Raw genomic sequence first — 24416 nt, 5'->3', positions numbered from 1 at the left:
TTTGGTTCACCTATACCCTTAACACATTCTAACACTGCCTAGAGTTCAAAGTGAGTTGCCCCTTCCCACCTGTCCCTTCAAAAAAGAATCAACACCACGCATCTCACTGACTTTAGGTCTCCTACTTCAAAGTTTTTAAGCCAACGTCTTAAAAATTCTCTGACTCACCAGTTAAAAGATCTATGAATAGACTCATATAGGCTTTAGGGTATCCTTGTGGGTCAGAACACGGCTTTTATTTGACGTTTCACTCTAACAGACTGAGAGCAGAAGGATATAAGTACCCACCACCTCACCACCCATTTGCTCTACTTTCCAGAAATACCTGGCTACTTGATGAAGAACTCAGAGTCTTAGAACTGGAGCTATATAAAAGAGGGAAAGTGGCTCAAATAGGTGGCTTTGGAGCCTCTGTCCTTGTCAAAGAAGTTGAGGGAAACAGGTCTGGAGACTTGTTGCAGGAACACAGGCATCCATTTGGGGTATTATACATAATGTAGGCATTCCCTTAAAGGAGAAATCACCTCAGTGATCCTTCTTAAAACATTAACAGGAGTCTCCAATACACATCTCCTCTTTAAGCATAAAAGGGAATCTGTTTTGCCCCTTTTCCATTAGTATTGGTACATAAACTTCAATGTAATATAGAATTGTCTTTAAATACACACTTTTCACATATTCATATATTTCTCATTATAATACTATTCTCTTCAAATCCATTCTAACATTGGGATAAAATTAGTTCAATGTTGCTGAATATGGTGCAAAAAAAAAAAAAAAACTAGTTATGCAACCTAGGGCAGCAAGATTCTCATACACGTTTCTTTTCTGGATGTGAAAGTAATTAATTGTTCCATAAACTCTTATACTTCCGGAATATGACTGCCCTGAACAACCCTGTATTTTTCTGCTTCTTATTTTATCCAATCTTGTGGGGGACTTTTGAAATACAATTTATGTGCAGCCACACTTTATTGCATTTTCACCATTATGAGATTAAAAGGCCAATATCATTTTAAAGGTCGTAACTGACAGGTTGTTTGCAATATTTTTATAGCTCTGCAAGGAAAAAAATTAATTTGTTGCATCTGTTCACACTAGAAAAAAATTGTCTTTGGAAAACATACTTGTTAAAGTCTTTCTTGTAATAAGGACTCCTAGCTTTGTTTTTTGTTTTTTTGTTGTTGTTGTTTTCAGCATTGCCTACAGTCCCAATAATACTACGAGGGTTAAAATGTGTTTAATTAATGAAAGGCATAAATTCTATGCCTCATATAATCATAGGGTTGTGAAATGTTTAAGTTGTTTTCTACTCTACCCTCAACCTTATCTCATCTAACTGTCTCAGAAACATGTTTTAGACTTAGCTTCCTAAAAAGGAGGGTATGAGGTGAGTGTTAACATGCTCAATGTTTATTGCAGGAATGCAAATCCAAGCATGTGTGGGAAAAGTGGAATAGGAGATAAAATGTGTTTTATCAAACTGAACATAATTTCAAAGAAAGCAAAGATAATTGCTCGGTTATGGGACATCTCCATGAGATTACTCAGAACCGCTGCTCTCAGATCAGTTCTTTGATCGAAGAAGTGAGACATTTCTCTGCTAGTTGCTTCCCATCTTCTGTCTCTTATGAATGAAAATATTTGTAAGACATTAGGTCACCTGGGGCGCCTGGGTGGCTCAGTGGGTTAAGCCTCGACCTTCGGCTCAGGTCATGATCCCAGGGTCCTGGGATCCAGCCAGCATCAGGCTCTCTACTCAGCAGGGAGCCTGCTTCCTCCTCTCTCTCTGCCTGCTTCTCTGCCTACTTGTGATCTCTGTCTGTCAAATAAATAAATAAAATCTTAAAAAAAAAAAAAAGAAAAAAAGATATTAGGTCACCTGAACTGGGCCGCTAGGAAGGCAGAAATTTTCAGGTGGACTCAAGTGCAGTTCAGTTGAACTGGATGCTAAAGTTGCTGCAGTTCATGCTTTGGAGGGTACAATAGCAGCCATAACTAGTAACCATCCCTGGTTCCATGGCTACCCTGACACTACTTGTGGTGTTCAGAGATGAGACACAGTCACTTTAGTCAGGGCTTTGCAATCATTCCCTCCACTCTGGAACTCAGGGGAATGAATGAGACCCAAGTAACTATGAGTGGTACATTAACTCAATTTGTAGCAATTTACCCTTCATGCCAATTAAATAGCATGTATACTAATCTGTTACTACAAAAAGAGACCCTTACTTCTTTTTCAAGAAAGGAACAAATACAATCCTTCAAAGTAGAGATGAATTTGAGTATTTTCGATATAGTCCTTGATGCTACAGGAAATCCCAAAATCAAAATCAATATTTATCTTCTATTTCCTTCACTACTCATCTCAGATTTTGCCCACCTTTGTCCAGCACTCTGGTACTCACTTGTCTGTCTGATGGAGTGACAACTCCATCCTTTTGATAAGTACCACTCTTTTCATTTTGTTTGTTTTGTTTTGTTTTGTTTTGAGGAGTACTGCTGTTGGTAAGGGCTTCCCCTACTCGTTCTCATACCTTTAACTGTCTTGTCACAGTAGTATATTAACTTTGTTGCTCTCTGTTTTAACATAGTTCACAAAGACCTTTACCATCTTGATATTCCACAAAACAACATTTTGATCCACTGTATTAATGATGTCATGCTAATCAAAGCAAGGAAGCAGTAAACAGGATCTACTCTTATATAATAAGACATAGGCAAACCAGAGAGTGAGAGAGAGAATCTTCAAAAACTCACTTATCTCACATATTTGTGATGTTTATGTGGGTCTAGTGGTCTGTGACATCCCAGAAAATTCTCCTAACTAATAAAATATTTTGTTATACCTTAAGCTCCCAACCATTATAAACATGAAGTGAATTACAAAGGATTCCCTATAACCATAGGTTGTACAGAGGTAGATGAAAAAGATTCATGACTGTTTAAAAGCTTTATATAGTGTGTTGTCACTATGGAAAATGGACTGCTATCCCATGACAGCATCTACCTCTCCCCCTGGGCTGACCCTGAAGGGTAGTGGTGGTGAGAAATAATACTATGAGGCAGAGAGAACAAGCAATACACTTGGTCATTCAATATGTATGAAAAGAAAGGTGACCTGAAGTGTGGAAATACTCTTGCCTTCTGTATTGTGGTAGAACACTTGACCAGAAGGTCAAGAGCCTGAAAAAAATAATGGTAGAAGTCTGAGGTTGAGTAGTCTTAGGAAACTACCGATAGCTTCTTTAGAACTCCTTAGTAAGGTCTAGATTAGAGGCTATCAGAAGAGTCACTCATGTTTTGTCTATCTACAATGGGAGAAAAAAAGCCATGAGGATAGGTGGTTATTCTTACTAGTTCAAGCACCCAGTAACAATAGAGAAAGAAAGAATCTTTGATTCTGAGCAATTCTGAATACCCCCCAACTTTGAGTAAGCTATATCCACAACCTGAATATCATTTCTATATTGAAGACCCAAATTGAGGATTTAGAATCATTGGAGAGGAGGTGATACTTGGTTAGAAGATAGAGTTGGAGCAGCCATGGATGTAGGACTTTGAGACAAGAGTACAAATGTGAAGACACTCAAGAGATGTGAGTATGTTAAAAGGGAAAGAGAGTTCATTCAGTTATATTATCAGCTATTGCTAGATCAAATAAAAACAGGTATCAGATTTTCACAAAGCAATGATACTGGAGTGTTAAGAGCAAAATACAGATGGAGATGGCTTGAAGGATGAGTAAATGTGCAGTAAGAAATCCTGAATTCACTAAGAATCTTCACAAACAACTTCCCGTTTCCTAGTACCTTTTTAGTACATTTTAAACCTTGAAATCAGGTATAATTGTGACATATTCTAGATTGTGAATGCTAATCAACTTAATTTTTGTTTTACTAAAATCATTTATTCTGTCAGCTCCTCTACATCACTTCACTTATGTTTGATCTAAAAAAGTAAAAATCACGTCATGTGTCTTGACCCTTAATATTTTCCTACTCTATCAACCTCTCTACTTTTTTATCATGTCATTACAGATCCACTAATTCATCAAAAATGAGTAACTAATATTTATTGAGATAGTGTATCTATTATTTTACTGATATGATTTCATTATATCTCCATAGCAATCTTATAGGTGTATAAATTATTTTTACTCTCATTACAGATGAATAATCTGTAACTCAGTCACAAAATATGTAAGTGGTTGAAGTGGGTTTGAAACCCATTCATTCTGATTCCACGCTTGTTTTTTAATCACAGCTCTCTATTAAATTCTCATCAATCATCTCAACAACCTGTCATTCAAATTCCTCACACTTTAAAGCTTCCCATGACTTAGCTATCGCAAAATGCCATCACTGTGAAGTAACCACTATGTCGCTGTTATCCTCCTTTCTCGGCTGTTACCCTTGCCTTCGACTTCATTAGAACTGTCGAGGTCAGAAGACACAACATTCCCAGACATTCTCTTTATCAACCACATTGTACTATTTATTTAAAAACTCAACTACATGTATCTTCTTCCTCATTTCCAAAGGATGGGTGCTCATTTCTTGTAAAGCTATATCAACTGTCTCTGCATTGGAGTCCATCCCCTCCTGCGTGTTTCAGTATTGACATCCTGCCTTATGGTTAGGACTTTCCCCCTCCTACAATTTTAGTTCTCCTAATAGTCAATTTTGTCTCTGTATGTATAAAAATATGCATTTCCCGTAGTAAGGGAAAAATAAGTTAGCAAAAACAAAGCCATTCTCTAATCTATGTATTCTTGTGATGATTGCAAGACATATTTAATTATTAATGTTTGTCATAAACCAACAATCTCATGATCCCCATGTAGCTCAGTCAGTTAAGACTCTGCCTTCTGCTCAAAATTGAGCCCTGCATCGGGCTCCCTGCTCTGTGGGGAGTCTGCTTTTCCCTCTCCCACTGCCCCTCCCCCTGCTTGTGCTCTCTCTCTCAAATAAATAAATAAACAAAAACTTAAAAAAAAAGTCTCTATATTCTGCCTCCTTTTATTCAAACACCACTCATTCAGACTTCAATCCTGCGTATTTTTCTTTATTGAGCAGCTTTAAACAAGGTTGCTAATAATTGCCAAATGTACTGGAAACTTTGCAATTTTTGTTTTATCTGATCATTTAACCTGGTATTTAAATAATTTTCATATTCTCCATACTCTTTCCTCTAGTGAATTTTTATCATGGTGCACCATGTGTCACTAAGAAGTGTCCCTTTCTATATCTTTATGCATTCAAAAATTCTGTTAAGCCTTAAAAATAGAGCTGTTTCCATCCTGCAATGCTAGATTTGATTAGTTATAGGCTAGTTACACAATGAAATACTATATACAAATTGAATGAACTACCTAAAATTATTTATACTATGAATAAATTTCTCAAACAGAGTTGACTGAATGAACTGAGACTCAATAGAATACATAGTGCATGATTTTCTTTCTTGATCTGGGTGTGAAGTAAATGGGCATGTTTATTTGTGAGTAAGTTCTCTGCATGTGACTATCTATCCTTCTATCTATCTGCACTTAACATATATCTCACTTTGAGCAATCCCTTACACAACTCTGGCTTTTGCTATTAGCTGAGAATTCTCTCCAGATTCCCATGTGTGTTATGGTACTGATACCCAAATCCATATGCTTTACTTACTCCCCACTCCATGTTGCCACCAGTAAATATATCACGTCTTCAAACAAATCATTTGCAAAATTAAACTAGCTAGTTTCCTTCCCAACTCGATTTACTCCCAAATATTCACTGACAAGCCAAATGTGTCTTTCTTATCAACACATTTCAAAAATTAATAAAAGTTCTTTCCATTAACCATCACAAGAACCTCAGCCCTCAGAGTGAATATGTCAGGGAACCCATAGGTAGTATGCTTTCTTCTTTTTTTTCCATTCAGTCTTCTATATGGAATTCAAGTGATTGTCTAAAACCAAAATGCTCATCTCATACCATTATTAAAACATTTTCAAGTGTCTTTAGTGTAAAGGCCAAATCCTTACCAAACCAAAAATACCTCAGTTTTGTTTCTCAGTATAACCTTCACCCACATTGTCTTCTTTGCTCTGACCCCTCACAGCCTATGCCTCCATATGCTTGTTTATATTATGGTTTTCCTGTCACAAATACACACCTGCTCATCATTCAAGCTCACATATGTTGTCTCTTATATAAAGTTTTCTAGTTATATGCCTCAAAGATAAATGATACTTTCTTCCATATCCACACAAGGAATATTCAGAGAATACACATTGAGTTAAATAGAAAGCTCTTAGCTGTTAAAAATTATGTTTGTGCGGGCGCCTGGGTGGCTCAGTGGGTTAAGCCACTGCCTTCGGCTCAGGTCATGATCTCAGGGTCCTGGGATCGAGTCCCGCATCGGGCTCTCTGCTCAGCAGGGAGCCTGCTTCCCTATCTCTCTCTCTCTGGCTGCCTCTCCATCTACTTGTGATTTCTCTCTGTCAAATTAATAAATAAAAATCTTTAAAATAAAAAAAAAATTATGTTTGTGGATATTTACGTAGTAGGTTTTTCTAGGTCATCATTATCTCTTTATTTTACCTATTGTGTCTATTTTCATTCTCAATTACAGACGTCTCATTATATGTCCTCTCATTTATTTTTTCTGGGTCACTTCTCACTCTATATATGCTAGGATATATGAGGGTTATTTTCTGTTTTGTTCCTTGTGGTGTACTTAGCTTTTAGCCCGATACACAGTAACTACATTAACCATGTGACTTTGGTACCATCAAGAAACTAATATCCTCTACAGGAAACTTCAGGTCACTTTATCCATTCCAGAACCTTTTTTTTTTTCTCTTTATAAATGGTATTTTGGGTCCTGACATATTCATATATCCATTTGTCAGTCATTTTACATGTTTTCATTTATATCGCATAAGTGCCAAAGTACCAAGTATCGCACAAGAACCAAACTGAACAGTCTCTTTTCTACTAGAAATTCCTTTGCTTTGACTCAAGTCAGATCTTCTTAAAATGCGAATCTTGTGTTATTCTCTTACATCAAGCTTTTAGTAAATGCGCTCTAGTCTGAAATAAAGTTCACTGGATTAGTGAAGATAAGGCGTTTTTATTTGTCTCAACACACCTAATTGTATCATTAATCATTACTGCTCTCCAAATACATAAGCAATTGAAAAAAAATAAAGAAAAACATTAGTAATAAACAAACAAGGAAACAAACAAATGAAAATGAAAACAAAGCACTTTAAAATGTACCAGTTTAGTGAAAAGCATAGAAGTTAAAAAAAAAAAAAAAAAAAAAAAAAAAAAAAAGGATGGAGTAGCAGTATACTTCCAGTGCTGAGGTGGTGGGAGTACTGTGTGAAAATATCCCTTAAGTCCAAAAGGTCTGTTTCCCAAACTAACTTTTTTTAAGTTTTTATTTAAATTCCAGTTAGTTAACACACAGTGTAATACTAGCTTCAGATGTACAATATAGTGATTCACCACTTCCATATAACACTTGGTACTCATCACAAGTGCATCCTTAATCCCCATCACCCATTTCATCCATCCCTTTCACCTACCTCCCCTCTGATAGCCATCAGTTTCTTCTCTATAGTTAAGAATCTGTTTTGTGCCAACTTTCCTTCTTAAACCTTCTACATAAAAATTATTAGCAAATAGCTCTTCTAGAAAAAAGAGCACTCTGACAATTATTAGAAGGCATGGTCATAGGTATTTGTAAAATATAATTTAAAAAACCCAAAATAATAAAAAGACTAGATCTTTCCCAAATACAGAAACAAATGCACACTAGAAATATTGAATCAGAAATTAGAATAATCTAATACTTATCCATTTTTAATGTTATAAAAGAGATTAAAGAAAACAGTTTTCTTTGAAAGACCTAACCTAGTAAGAGATATGATATATTTAAGAAGTGATCAGACAATAGAGCCTATAAAAATGTTCTTACTACAGTCAGGAATGAAAAAAAAAAGGAAAGGAAAAAATAGTAAGTAAACTGTAATTTGGAAGCTACAAAAAAAAATGGACTGCAGACAGAGGAGTAACTTGAGGAAAACACTAACAAATGGGGGAGGGAAATAGAGATTATGTATTATGAGGAAGTAAATGAGTGCTATAGCACAAAAAGAGAGCTAACATGCATAACATCTGTTGCTGAAGAAAAGAGAATAACAAATGAAAAATAGAAACACTTCAAAGAAAAATATAAGAACTACTGAAATAAGGAAATATCTGAAGATGCAGAGTTAATGTAAAAATAATCAACACCAAGATATATCCAACTTGAAACTGCTGGGCTTCTTGAATAAAGAGTCTTAGAGTCCTCAAGGCAAAATAGTAGTAATAATAATACTAATGATAAATTTATCAGAAAGAAGGGAAAAATCATTTTTAGACTTTGAACAATTGTGTGTAGACCTAGTTCACTCCTTATCATTCTATTGTGTGACTCTAAATCAATTCGCGCATCTCTTTATTGTTGATGGGCATTTGAGTTCTTTTTTTTTTTTTTTGTTATTATATGCAATGTTAATACCAATATTGTTGTGCATGTTTCCATGCACAAAAGGTATAAATATAGGTATTATTATACCTACCTGTATACAGGTAGGTATAAATATAGGTATTTCTATATATAGGCCTACTTGTCCAAGAGTACAATTGGGTTAATTAATACTAGATGCTCAGTTGGTCCATATAGTTGCCAAAAATGCTATTGTTTGTCTTCTCATTTTAGTAATTCTAGTGAGTGTGAAAGATTTTTTAAACTCAGAAACCATTAACCATAGATCAAAAAAGAAATACAAGTGTACATAAAAGAAAGACTTTCTACTTATCAAAAGACACCACTGAGAACCTTAAAAGAAAAGCCTCAGCATGGAAAATATATTTGTAATACATATATTTATAAGATACGTATGAAAATGTATTAAGAAATTCAAGAAATTTATCAGTAAAATCAGATATCCTGGAGAAAATGAATAAAAGTTTTGAATAAGCCTTTTAAAGACAAAGATATCCACATAAAAAATACATATATGAAAAAGTTCTTAACTTCATTAGATGTCAGGGCAAGGGCAAACTTTCTATTTTCCACCCATCAGAAAGACTAACTTGAGAGATTTTGTTTTGTTTCTGCTGAGATTCTGAAGTAATACCAATTAACATTTCTGAACATGTATGAAACTGTCAACTTCCACTAAGTGATTTACATATAATATCTCATTGAATTTCTACAATAATCTTCTGTGCCAAGAAGTGCCATTATAATCCCTCTTTTATAGGTAAAGAAACAAATAAGACCATTTGATTAGGAAACCTACTTGTAAATGGTCAAGGAAAACTTCAAACTCCATCTGTCTGATCAGATTCTGGAAAATATGGGATGTTTGAGTGTGTTCCCATGCGTACGTGAGGTAGGGGGGAAATACATAGCTTTGCCTAGGTAAATATGACCAAATAAGAAAGTAGATTTCCAGAAAGGAGGTCAGCCACTGATCATTTGTTTTCGCTGATGTCAATTAACATGCTTTCCTTTGTACTTGTCTCTTCTTCCTCCATTTCCTCTCTTCCTCCTCCATTTCTTATGTGTCATTTGAGTTAATTTCTTTAAAATATTCATGCTAAAGTTCTTCAATATATGGAGAGGAAATCTGAAATTCATTGATGAAGGATTTAGGGACATTGAAACAGCTACTACCACTCACACTGAAGGTCTAAAAACAAATAACTTTTCTGGTATCAGTGGGTTCTTAATATTTTGTAGGGAAGTTAAAAAAATATTTCCATGTTCTCTATCTTAGCCTTTATTTCTACAGATGAATAAATCCACAAAAAAATTTTCCTTAGCCACTTACATTTGTTTTCATTTTATTGAGCATGTTTTGCTATGTTTAACACTATAAAACTATTAATCAAATTTTATGTCATGTAAAATAATGCCTTTGTATTTATTTTACTTCACTTTGTTTTAACTTTCCCACTTCCCTTCCCAGTTCACTGTAAGATACTCTCAATTCTACCCATGATGCTGAAAATATATTCTTCAAAACTTTAATGGAGAATTCATTGTTAAAATGATACTTTATCACTGTTATGCTGAAAATGTTGTACCTAACAGAACAAGCGATTATAGTTCTGGTGCTGAATTAAGCTGCATTTTGACCAGGAAAAAAAAAAAATTCCTTTAAGATAGAGATGCTGTCATTCCCTTCAAACCTGGCCTATGGCTATTGAAGGGGAAGCATTCTCGCTTCTACAAACACTATTTCTACACCATCTTTTCGTCGAAAGTCTATTAGAGGTTGAGGAAAGTAAGTTTACAGAAGGGTTATATGCAAATCTACCTCTTTTTCTCCACCACACTCACCTCCAATTACATTTTAAAAAATGTCAGTAAAATTAGAAGCTTTTTGGCAAAGAGTAAGCAAAAAAACCTCTTCTTTTAGCATTAAACTTGGTATATTGATCTACATTTGAAAAGACAGTTTGAGTGATTCAAAATTTGCATATTTTTATACATGATACCTACCCTCACCCCACCTTTGGCATTCAAAGTGACAGTTAAGAGTAGTAGCAGGGAATAAGTGCTTGGAATGCAGTTAAATGCAGCATAAATGGATCCTTTTAAAGAATAACAGTTTTAATGGTTACTTAACCTACATATGACTCCATTTCTTCCTGCAGAAAAATAGGGATAATATTTATCACTCATAAAACTTTTTAATATGTCACCTCATTAATCTCCTTACCCCTTTGTGTGACCCTGAGAGAGAAAAGCTCTAGATAAAACACAGGAGCTATAAGGCTCGCCCTCAATTTTAGATACAGAAACTGATAGACCCAAAGGCTTGAGCTATGGCTATTTGAAGCTGTTACAGCAGTTTCAATCTTTCACAACAAGCTGGAACTAAATAACCTGGACTTTTGTCTCACCAAGTTACTTAAAAATATATTAAGTTAGTATATAAGGACACACCAAAGCAATCAATATTTTGTGAAACTGCCAGACTGTAATATGTTTTTTTTTTTAATGGCATTAGTGTTAAGTGCATTAATTTTAATGAAGAACCTAGAAATGGTCTCTTAATAACCTTATTGGGATATGACTACTTTTAAATGGCTTTTGCTTTGTCCTTGGAATTCATATGATGCATGTGACAGAGGCTTGTTCAGTGTTAACAGAGGATTAGATGAAGGAAATTAATTAAAGCTTCCTTGCAACGTTTTCCCCTTGAGCTATTCAGTATGCCAAAGTGGTATGACAGGGTAACATCCTTCCTCTAAATCTACTCATTAAATAACTCAATTGGGTTTAAACACACATCTTTTTTTTTTTTAAATTAGACCATAATTTTTCTCCTTGTCTTTCTAACCTGACCCCTTCGAGCCACTGCCACCTCTGTGATTTGTAATTACCTTTTAGCTTCCAAGAATAGGACAGCCACAAAGTGCATCCCCGTGTTTCAGGGTCCACCAATTCACTTTCTTGAGACCTGTCTTCAATTGAGATGACAAATTTAAATAGGTTAGGGACATTTGTTTAACTAATCCCCTGGGCAAATAAGGATCTAAAATGATTTCCTAGAACTGAAACCATAGTTATCAGTTATATCCTGTAATATTAGATGGAACACAGATGTATGACTCTTTTCAAATACTGTTCATACCACACTATAATAATTATAAGAAATATTACTTTTCAATTTTATATTTAAAAATGAATAGAATCACTTGTCTTTAAGTTTCCACAAATTGTGATCTTCTGTTTTTAAAACATTCTTATAGATGTATTAATTCTTTGCTACTAAAAACAATTACTTATAAAATAAGAGAAAGATAATTTCACAAAAGAAAGGTTACTTTCTTTTTTTGAAAAAAAAAAAAAGGAAGCACTGTAGCAATGACATGTGAAAGTAAATCAGGATAATAATATTTTTTGAAAAATTGTATCAAGTTTGATGTTTTCAGGTAAGCAAATATAAAGCTCTTGATTCCCTTACATACTACTTTTAATCAAATAAAAAGCCCAAGTTTTAAAATGCTTGCTTTAAAATGTCTGCCCTTTTGAGGTCAAGGATGAAGATATAAAGACAACCCTCTAAATTTAAAATTAGACTGTTGAGTCTTTCCCTTTTTCTTCATCTAGATGCTGTTTGACATGTGATACTGATGAGGAAAACCAACCTGGAAAAAGGGAAATATGATTTCTGTTTAAAATAATTATTTAGGAAATCAGATATAGATGATCAGTGGCATAGTGGAATGCTCACTGACCAAAACAGAAATCAAAAATTGCTCAAATTAAATTCTATTTAAAACATTGATACTATAATTAAAACTATATATGTACATGTGCATGTATGCATACCTGTATATCCACACACACGAAAACCTGTTCATCCAAATTGTTAATATACTTTGTTGATTGCATTATAATAGTAATTCTATGAAAAAGCCAGTGTTATTATTCTTTAATACATTGGATCCAATACATTAGATTATATTTTCTGAAATTAAAAAGCTTGAATTGATCACATTGACAAATTTTACCTAATTTATAATACCAATATACAAATAAAGAAATCCATAGTTTATATGGTTAATATATTTATTTGTTCATTATTTTAAACACTGTAAGACTGACGGGTTCATTCTTCTGCAAATCACATATGTTCAAAGTTTGATCAACCTTGATATCTGAGATGAAACACCTAAAAAACATCAAAATGCAAATCTGACCAGCTAAAAAGTATTCATGCTAAAATGTCAGGATCATGCCAATTAAGATAGGTGGTTCCAAAATAGTATCTTGCAAATATTTAATGAGATTGAGAAATATTATAACACGTTCATGCAAAATTTTACTTGAATCATTAGTGAAGAGCATAGTACTTCAACTGTCTTAAAACATGTACCTAACATTGCAAAAACGACCAGAGACATTTAAATTTTCAAATAAACCTAAAACCCTATCTTGTTTTACATAATAATAGAAGTTATATTTTACCTGCTAAAAGTTGAGTTCCAAAACTTCAAGATTTCCTGTAAGGAAGCAATCTCAGTCTCTTTGTGGAGTTTGTGATACGTAGGTAAAGAGTATAACTGCAGCTGCAGACTTTATCTTTTTAGCTTGAACATTAAAAAAAAGCTCACCTAAGTCACAAAATTTACAAATTTTATTTTAATTAATTCTTTCCTAGAGCTTTTTTTAAATAGACTAAATCTCAAAATAATTCCAACTAATAAAGATAGTGCCTTATGACACTCAAGTACATCATTTATAGTAAATTCAGGTTGTAACTTGGCCACTGATAGGAACCCCCAATTCAGAGACAATTCTATAATGTTTGCCTACCTTCAGGTGGGAATTCTAGTATGATGCAGTTCCCAGTACTTACCATGATTTTATAAGTTGCTTGCAGTGTGATTTCTCACTATGCCATCCTTACAACACTTAAATCAGAATCTGCAGGAGTGCTTAATTCAAATGTGAATTCCCAGGTCCCACCAGAGACCAAATGAATCAGAATGCATATGGCAGAGCATGAATTTGGATTTTAATCATTTGCCCAAGTGGTTGTTATGCACATTAAGTTTGAGAATGCATATGCGTTCCTAAATCCAAGTAAAGAATATATGGCATGCATACCAAATATTTCACAAAGCTGTCAGTCACGAGTAGAGCAGGTGATTAAGTATTGATAAAATAGTTTACGTAATGGAACAACTGTAACCAGCTTCACAAACTGGGAATACATGAGGAAGATTTTAAGACTCAGAGTACACCAAGGTCATGGGCCTTCTAGCTTTGGTGATTTTCAAGCTTGCCTGATAAGTCTCATGGGGTGCTTAGTAAACTGCAGATAATTATGTCTCAACAGAACCTACTGAATGAGGGCCTCTTGGAGCAGATGCCTGGTAATCAATATATTTAACTATCTAGTCTGGTGACATTTATCCTCAAGGAAGTGGGGATATACGACTTAGTGTATTCCCAGGCTGGCACTACAAAATAATCATAGTAACTTTGACCTTAATTGTTAAAATTTCTAAATTGCTAGTGTGGCATTATATCTTTAATTAGTACAGTTGCTTTAATCTGTCAAATTATGTCCTTGATATCTATTAGGTACACCCCTTATGCTCTTACCCTTTCCTTATTAAAGACGGACTTAAAACTGACTTCCTATTACTATTCTTCTTTTGCATAGGATTGTTTTTCATGAATAATCATGAATGCCCTCAATATTTGTACAACCTAATCTGTGAGGCGTCTGATACACTTTTTTTCTACATGAATTTGTAAGTGTCTTCACAAATATAAATGCATTAGTAGCAGTTAATAAAGGTACATGTATTTTCCATAAATTCAGTATCTCACAATATTTGTATACATTATGGCATATGATAGACCTAGGAATGATTACACTTATTAACATACACACATACAAGTATGATTGATTTCAGGCTTATAATTTAGAAAACATTGCTAGTAACATGAATAAAAACAGAAAAACTAAAATTAGGCATCCCTCAGTTGAGGAAATCATTATGTAATTGTTTAAAAATAACTGTAAAATTCAGTTGTCTACATTGAGTTCATTACGATCCATTTAAAACAAAACAAAAAAAAGCAATTCTTTTAAAAGATTCTTCTTTAAGAATAAACTGTAGTTTAGAATGGATTAAAAGCAAAGCCACCTTTTCAGGTTTCAAGATATACTATAAAGCTACAGTAAACAAAATAGTATGGTACTGGCACCAAAAATAAATACATAAATCAACAGAACAGGATAGACAGTCCAGAAATAAACCCACACCTACATGGTCAATTAATCTAAGACAAAGGATGAGATACAGTCTTTTCAATACATGGTGTTGAAACAACTGGACGGACACCTATAGAAGAATTAAACTGGCCACTTTTTTTTGCACCACAATGAAAGTAAACTCAAAAGAATTAAAGACCTAAATGTGAGACCTAAAACCATAAAACTACTCAAAGAAAACATAGGCAATAATCTCTTATGCTTGGATCTTAGGAACATATTTATGGATATGTCTCCTCAGGAAAGCGAAACAAAAGCAAACATAAACTATTGGGATTACATCAAAATAAAAAGCTTCTGTACAGCAAAGGAAACCGTCAACAAAACAAATAGGCAACCCACTGAATAAGAGAAGATATCTGTGTGTGTGTGTGTATATACATACATATATATATATATGTATATATATATATCTGATAAGGGGTTAATATATATCTGATAAGGGGTTAATATATAACTGATAAGGGGCTAATATTCAGAATACATAAAGAACTTACATAACTGAACACCAAAAAATAAACAATCCAATTAAAAATAATCAGAGAACCTGAATAGACATTTTCCCAAAGACATACAGATGACCAACAGACACAAGAAAAGATGTTCAACATTACTCATCATCAGAGAAATGCAAAACAGAACCACAATAAGGTATCACCTCACACTTGTCAGAATGACTAGTATTTTTTAAATTAACATATAATATATTATTTGTCTCAGGGGCACAGGTCTTTGAATCATGTCTTACACAATTCACAGCACTCACCATAGCTCATATCCTCCCCAATGTCCATAACCCAACCATCCTATCCCATCATCCCCCACCCCCCAGCAACACACAGTTTGTTTCCTAATATTATAAGTTTCATGATTTTTCTCCCTCCCTGGTCCCATCTTGCTTCATTTTTTCCCTCCCTTTCCCCCACAACCCCCTACCTTGCCTCTCACATTCTTCATATCAGAGAGATCATATGATAATTGACTTTCTCTGATTGACTTATTTCGCTTAGCATAATACTGTTCCATCCATGTCATTGCAAATGGCAAGATTTGGGGGTTTTTTGATGGCTGCATAGTATTTGAGTGTGTGTGTGTGTGTGTGTGTGTGTGTGTGTATGACATCTTCTGTTTCCATTCATCTGTTGGTGGACATCTAGTTTCTTTTCATAGTTTGGCTATTGTGAACATTGCTGCTATAAACATTTAGATGCATGTGCTTCTTCAGATCACTACATTTGTATCTTTAGGGTAAATACCCTGTAGTGCATTTGCTGGGTCGTAGGGTAGCTCTATTTTCAACTTTTTAAGGACCCTCCATGCTGTTTTCCAGATTGGTTACACCAGCTTGCATTCCCACCAACAGTGTAGGAGGATTTCTCTTTCTCTGCATCCTCTCCAACATCTGCCATTTCCTGACTTGTTAATTCTAGCCATTCTGACTGGTGTGAGGTTGTATCTCACTGTGGTTTTGATTTGTATTTCCCTGATGCTGAGCGATGTGGAGCACTTTTTCATGTGGCTAATATTACAGAGACAAGAGATAACAAGTGTTGGTGGAGATGTTGCTCTTGTGAACTGCTGGTAGAAGCACAAATTAGTGCAACAACTGTGAAAAACAGTACAGAGGTCCCTCAAAAAATTAAAAATTAGAATTCTACTCCACTACTGGGTACATAACCCTAAGAAAATGAACACACCAATTTGAAAAGATATATGAACCGTTATGTTTACTATAGCATTATTGACAATAGCTAACAGATAGAAGCAACCCACTGTCCATTGATAGATGAACAGATAAAAGAAATGTGAGATACACATGCACACACACACATACATACACACCACATTGGAATGTTACTCGGCCATTAAGAAAAATAAGATTTTGCCATTTGCAACAGCATGGATAAATCTAGAGGGCATTATGCTAAGTGAAACATATCAGACAGACAAAGATAAATACCATAGGACTTCACTTATCTATGGAATCAAAAAAACAAAACAAACAAATAAGCAAACAAAAAACAGACTCTTAAATACAGAGAACAAATTGGTGGTTGCCAGAGAGGAGATTGGTGGGGGGATGGACAAAAGAGGTGAAGGGGTTTAAGAAGTACAAACTTGGGACACCTGGGTGGTTCAGTGGGTTAAGCTGCTGCCTTCGGCTCAGATCATGATCCCAGGGTCCTGGGATCGAGTCCTGCATCAGGCTTCTTGCTCTGCGGGGAGCCTGCCTCTCTCTCCGCCTCTGCCTGCCTCTCTGCCTGCTTGTGTGCTTTCTCTCTCTCTCTCTTTTTGACAAATAAATAAATAAAATCTTTCTTAAAAAAAAGTACAAACTTTCCAGTTTACCAGTTATACATAAGTCATGGAGATAAAAAGTAGGGCATAGGACATATATTTAGTAATAATGTAAAAATGTTATGTGGTGACAGATGATGACTGCCCTTAATGTGGTATGCAGGGAGTAATGTATAGTATTGTTGAATTATTATGTTGTACACCTGAAACTAACATAGTATTATATATCAATTATACTTAAAAAATAAATTAAAAAGTAAGATGATTAAAAGTATAGCCATCTTGCCTGTACTTGCAGATGTCTTCTATTCTGAGAAACAGAGACCATAAAAGGCAATACAACATTTTGGTCTTGAGAGAGATAGAATGCCAAAATTTGGAAGGTACCTTCTGGACTAATCATATCATGAAGATCAACTCTCTCACGACCTGCACAATAAATTTTAAAACTATCTTCATTGGATATATTCACTTGGAGAAGTTTGAATGGCAGTAATTTTTTCCCAGTTACTATTATTTTACATCAGTAGATTCTATTTAATATCTTTGATAATTCTATAATTTCGAAGATCTCCAGAAAAAGAACATTGTATTTCTTCATTTTACTGCAAATATTTTGTTAAAAGTGTGTCAGCTTTAATATTGAAACTACAATGCAAATTTTTAATTATTGGCACTATTCTATAAAGTGCAATGAAGAACATCTTTAAATAAAAGAGGGTAAGGGAACCTGAGTGGCTCAGTTGATTAAGCTTCTGACTCTCGATTTCAGCTCACATCATGATCTCTGGGTCATGAGATCAAGCCCTATGTCGGTCTCCATGCTGGATGTGGAGCCTGCTTAAGATTCTCCCTCTCCATCTCCCCCTCCCGGCAAGCAATCTCTCACTCTCTCTGTCCTCTTTTAAAAAAATAAAATAAAATAAAAAATAAAAAAGAGGGTAGTATTTCACTAGGGAATAAACCAAAAAACTTTCTGTCTTTCCATATCTTCACCCAGTGAAGCTGTTTTAGAGACTAGTTTCTAAACAGACGCAATTTAAAAAAAAAAAAAATGATGAAAGCCATGTTTTGCTCAGGAATACTATTGTAACCATACCATGTAGGTTGCTTGACAGCAGATACTAGTGTGTCAAGTTTCAAAAGGCAAAACACCGAGTTTTGAACTTGTTTTTGTCTGGCTGGCTTCTGCTCACCCTGGAGAATCTGGGGGCTTGTATTGCTGAGACACCACTAGGTCACCACCATTTCTCTTCTCACAGATGAATCCATCATGACAGAACATTCATGTCCTTAAGATACAACCCTAGCCAACAACTTCCCACAATTTCACTGGATATCACAATGTTCTGCTTGATAAAAATCTGTTGCTTCTTTGATTTTATTGTTGATTTCAGGCACTTCTTTATTTGCTCATTTCTTAATCACATCTTCTTGTTTTGTTTATGTTTTTCAACTCTATCCCAGTTGATCGGCACACCACCACTGTGACTGGAGAATCTGAAGAAGAAAACCACCGCCTATTACACTTGCTTTAAGTTTTCTGACTTTCTAGAACCAAAACCCTGTACAACAGCCAGTCACTCCACCTATTAAATCTGGGTGGTTACAAGGCATTTTTCTACCACAGATACTGAACTGTGGCCAAAGACTCAGCTCCACCAGTGGTGTCCTCTTGTATACTCAGTTAAATCTACCACTTTATAAGAATAATCATCACTTTCTTTCTTTTTTTTTTCTTTTTAAGACTTTATTTATTTATTTGAGAAAGAGAGAGAAAGGATGAGAGAGCATGTGTGCACACACATATGAGCAGGAGAGGGGCAGAGTGAGAGGCAGCTGCTGCACATTGGACTCCCCACTCCCTGCTGAGTGGGGAGTCCAATGTGGGATTTGATCCCAGGACCCTGGGATCATGACCTGGGCTGACATCCAAACGCCCCTCATCCTCACTTTCATATTCAAGTGAGAAAAGCCCCATCTAGATTGCCCTGGCCTTCGAATCTAGACCCAAGTGGAGAGCACTCAGGTGTCAATGAAGAATGGAATTGTAAGGGGGGGTTCACAGTCCCAGAAACAAGAGATTTTACACCTATGAGAGCCACTAAAGCTAAACAAATGGCACTTCTTGGTGAAGAAGTCTTCCAGTACTGCAATAAATTAAAAGAACTTCACATCACTCTCTCCCAAATCATTCTCAACCTCTACAATTAAATGAATTTGCTGTTTCCCCCATTTTAAAAAATTAAGTGCTTTATAAAATGAATAGTATTTTATTTATCAAAAAAAAAAATCTTGTCTCAGCAGTATAATATGAGGACAGTTCCATTAGTTAGCTCCCCATAGGTGTTGGTATGGGGTCTTTAGAGTCTACCCTGCATGTAGTACCTGATAGTAGTTACCAGTGCAGCAGGTTAAAATTAATGCAATATGGCAAAAGAAAAGTAATACTGACAGCAACTATGTTGGGGGCAAACACAGCATATTCACATAATCACTCATAGACTTTTACTTAGTCTTAGATTTAAAAGACAGATTCTCTGTGGTTGATCAATGTCAGTCTCTTGGGATGCACTAAAATGAAATTCAAAAAAAGCTAATTCAAATCATTCTGGAATTATAGACAACTATACTGGAAAGCCTCTAAAACACTGAGAAAGAGAGAGAGAACAAAGAAAAGGGCATAAATGCACCTAGATCATGTTTTCTAGGTGCTGAGAATAAGAGTTGGGGCAGGTATCTCATGTGATAGATCTAGCAGATACAATAAATGAGAAGAGATGTTAAATATATTGTTTTTTAAATTATAAACAGAATTCCTTTACTATCTCTGAAAGCCCGCTGTCAAGATTTAATTTAATATTTCATTAGTTTCCTCTCTTGATACTGTTTCCTTTTCTGTACAGGTCAATAACTGTAAATTATTTGTTTTCAGTGATGGTGGGTATAATGGTAAGGACAACCAGAACAATGATAGTGCCTGGTCATTTCTATGTACCATGAATTCTATTGGAAAAACCTATAAATACAAGCTCGGCTTAATAAGATCTGTGTTTTTTATTGCAAACAAAATAAGTAAAAATACACTACTTGATATTAGATATTAGTTACTATATTTCTTTTTTAAAAAATATCCTCTTCTTTGCCTGTTCTAAATGTGTTATTTCTTACAGGTCTGATACTGATTTGAGTATTCTTGTACGTACTGGCGTTAACCAGCTGTGACCGAAGGATGCTCAGGTACTCTACTGTTCAGACATGTTTTGACACATCTAAGTTAGGGTGAGGAAGGTTCTTCCAGGACGTGGAATTCCTTCTTTAGCAAGAATAGTGGGATGGAGACTTACTCTGAATAAAGAAGAAGTGGAAACTGGAAAGGTTAAAGAGATTAGTCTAAAAATAAAAACTGCCATTCCCATTATTCTCGAGATCAGACTGCAAGAACACGAGAAGACTTGGCACCAACTAAACGGATCCGAAGAGACATTCTAATTCCTAATCCATAATCTACAAGGGAAAAATAAGGTACCACCATGAGTAATGATGGGAGTGTAGTTTGTGAGGAGGACTGATGTATAGGTTATGATAGTATCTTTGATAACAAAATGTATCAGTTTTGTGGTGGTAATGGAGGTTTAAAGCTTATTACATGGAAAATCAAGATTTTCTGCATATATGAACATATAGGAAAAACTATTTTTTTTAAAACACCTGCATTATACCACTTTAGAGGCAAAGGATGGTTTCTCCCTTTATTAGATCTTCTATTGATAATATATATTTTCATTACAACATCTTTCAAATGGTCCCTCTAAGTGGAAAGACTCCAGGTATTATAACAAGGAATCTTGAAGTATAGGTCCTTAGGGAAACATTTTAGTTAAAAGAAGAAGCTACTTAGAATCATTTCTTACATGAGAGGAAGGATTTGGAACCATGTCAAATCACTGGTTAATCTGTAAAATAATAAATGCCATAGGAATAGAAAAAATAGGAATTTATGAGTCAGAAAGGCAAGTTTCATCAAGATTTTGTTCGTGGAATATGTATACTCCAGAGTCTGTACAACACTTTTCATTTTATTTAATTGATAATGCAATTCTTCTCTATGTGCAAGGTTGCATAGCTCATATTAAACACACTTATTTGAGGGGCACCTGGGTGGCTCAGTGGGTTAAGCCTCTGCCTTCAGTTCAGGTCATTGATCTCAGGGTCCTGGGATTGAGCCCCACATCGGGCTCTCTGCTCAGCAGGGAGCCTCCTTGCCCTTTTCTCTCTGTCTGCTTCTCTGCCTACTTGGGATCTTTCTCTCTTTCTCTGTCAAATAAATAAATAAAATCTTTTAAAAAATAAGCACACTTATTTGAAATATCTTACATCTTATACATCCTGAAAAAGCATAGGTTTTCATTAGCTGCTGTATTCCCTCTCTAACATCCAATAATAAAACACACAAAAATACCTCATCAAACCCTTACTACTTTTAAATTTTTAGAAAACTAAAAAAACTACTTAAATAATTATTTAATCCATAAAAATAAATTTATTATTTTGTGAAACTCATTACAGGAGGTATTAACTTGTAATTCTACATTTTCTCTCTTTTTAATTTTCATTTTATTTCCTCTTGTCTTTTAACATATCTTTATAATTCTGTCACCCTTTTGCTCATAAGAAAAAAAAGTGGCATTTTTAAATATCAAGTAATATGTGTTAGAGCTTTGCTAACCATCTCATCACCAGTTTGTTGCAAGAGATTTATAAATCAGATTTTCATTAAAAAAGAAAAAGAATCAACACCATATGTTCTGCTGAATCCCATGCAGCTGTTGCTACAGCAGCTTAATAACGTGTAAACAGGAAAGCATTCGGTACTTTGTACAATATACAAGACTGTAACTCCTTTCAAATATGCTTTTTTTAAAATATTAAGATTAAAATCTAAGAAAGCATGGTAAAATGAAATAACTTAGAAGTGTTAACATTTATTTTATAGAAAAGGAGTTCTCTTTGAATCAGAAGCTAAATGAGTATCTATAACTGAAATTAAAATACCGAGGTACGCTTGAAATTGAAATAGAAAAGCAGACTCAAAGAAGAATGTGGTGTATTAATGCATCTCCTCCAGTAATCTTAACTTTATTGCATGTACTGTTTGCCTAAATATCAATCTAGTTGGCACTTTTATTACAATCCTGAAAATGGAAGGAGAGCAAATGAACCATTTACTGCTTTTATTTTCTAAGTATAATCATGTTTCTGCTTTCCATTCAATGATAGTCAACTTTTTTTTTTTCCTCCAACATAAAACATTCCTGAGTGTTAATGATCAGTTATGGTAAGAGGTTGATATTGCGAGGCTTGTATATATTAAAATGTACAAAATGCCAGAATCAATTATTTATATTTTTTTAGTTGAAAGGTTAGGAAGTAATGCCCTATTGTAAAAACTTGTATAATTTAAATAATGTTTATGGGCCAAGTGCATATGGATATAAACACTCCCCTAGATATATATTTTAAATTTATTGAATTTAAAATAACAAGGCTAAAAGAGAAAAATCTTTTTTAAAATAAAGCCCCATAAAAAAGATAATAATTTTTCTAAACATTAATTTTCATATAGAAATTACATGCTTATCTTCCATTCCCAAGAAACACCTCAGAATGATAATTAATTTTCTGGCATTAATATAAATTTACATTACTTCTGCTTGTATTATGATCAAAACAGATGTACTCATGAATTAGTGTGAAAAATATGTTCTTGTCATAGATATAAGACAGGTGACTACTTCCTTCTAGTATGAGGATATCATAAGAATAATCTGCAGACCAATATTCTTATTAAATATATACAAAGAACCTTCAAAAATTACTAACAAAATGAATTCAAACAACATATAAAAATATTATATAAAACCAAGTGGGCTTCATCCAAAGAATGAGTTGTCAATTTTATATATGAAAATTATCAATATAACAAAATAGATTAATGAGTTAAATGATAAACAGAGCACAAAATCATCTCAGTAGGTACAGAAAAACCATGTGCCAAAATCCAACACCCTTTAATGATAAAGGTACTCCAAAAGCTAGGAATAAAAGCAAAATACTTCAACTTGTTAAAAAAAACCTACAAAAAATTCACAGCTCATATCAAAGTTCATGGGGAAAGACTGAATGCTGTATGCCCTAGATTAGGAACAAACCCATTTACAATAGAATGAAAAAGAATTAAATTGTTCAGAAAAAATATGAAAAAAGTAAGATAAAAACTGTAATTTTTTTTTTTAAAGATTTTATTTATTTATTTGACAGGCAGAGATTACAAGTAGGCTGAGAGGTAGGCAGAGAGAGAGGAGGAAGCAGGGTCCCTGCTGAGCAGAGAGCCCCATGCGGGGCTCGATCCCAGAACCCTGGGATCATGACCTGAGCCGAAGGCAGAGGCTTTAACCCACTGAGCCACCCAGGTGCCCCAAAACTGTAAATTTTTTAAATAAATTTTATATTCATGAATATCCCATGTCTATTGTTACATGACAATACTCAAATAAGTTTTTAAGACTTTTGAAGCACATTGTCAAATTACTCTCCAGAACATTTTTTTATTTAAATCCAATTTAGTTAACATATGAGAATGCTTTTATTTACAATCTATCAGCAATATATAGGAAGGTCAACTTATCCTCACCTATGACAATTCAAAGTGTTATCATTTTAAGAAAATCTCTGCTAGTTTAGTATTTTATATTTTCTATTTCTTTGATGACAAAGGAGATTAAACATTTCTTCTGACACATATTCATTATTTTTTTCTATAATTGTCTTTCTCTTTTTTTAATTTAAATTCAATTGGTAACATATATTACATCATTAGTTTCTGATGTACTGTTCAATGATTTTTTTAGTTGCATGTAACACCTAGTACTCAGATAATATTGATTCAATGCAATCCTTACCTACCAATATCCAAGCTGTTTTTTTGTGTTTTTTTTTGTTGTTGTTTGTTTTGTTTTTTTAAAATCAAAAATAGATAAGGTGGGGTACTTGGGTGACTCAGTTGTTAAGCATCTGCTTTTGGCCCAGGTCATGATCCTGGGTCCTGGGACTGAGCCTTGCATCGGGCTCTCAGGTCGGCAGGAAGTCTGCTTCTCCCTCTCCCACTTCCTCTGCTTGTGTTCCCTCTCTGTGTCTCTCTCTGTCAAATAAATAAAATCTTTAAAAAAAAAAGAAATTGATAAGGCAATTCTAAAAT

At 34.4% G+C, this 24416-nt stretch overlaps 1 long non-coding RNA gene across 1 annotated transcript in view; it reads left to right on the top strand.

Moving 5' to 3' along the window:
- The window catches only part of LOC116585657, a 40903-nt gene extending 20505 nt beyond the window's left edge, over window positions 1-20398 (top strand). Inside the window, exon 3 of the long non-coding RNA XR_004283750.1 lies at window positions 20332-20398. This is a non-coding gene — a long non-coding RNA (uncharacterized LOC116585657). The remainder of the gene's footprint in view (window positions 1-20331) is intronic.
- Window positions 20399-24416: the final 4018 nt, after the last annotated feature.

This window comes from Mustela erminea, chromosome 3 (genome assembly GCF_009829155.1).
Source record: "Mustela erminea isolate mMusErm1 chromosome 3, mMusErm1.Pri, whole genome shotgun sequence".
NCBI lineage: Eukaryota > Metazoa > Chordata > Mammalia > Carnivora > Mustelidae > Mustela > Mustela erminea.
The sequence above is the reverse complement of the archived record's forward strand: the minus strand, read 5'-3'. Positions and strand labels throughout refer to the sequence as shown.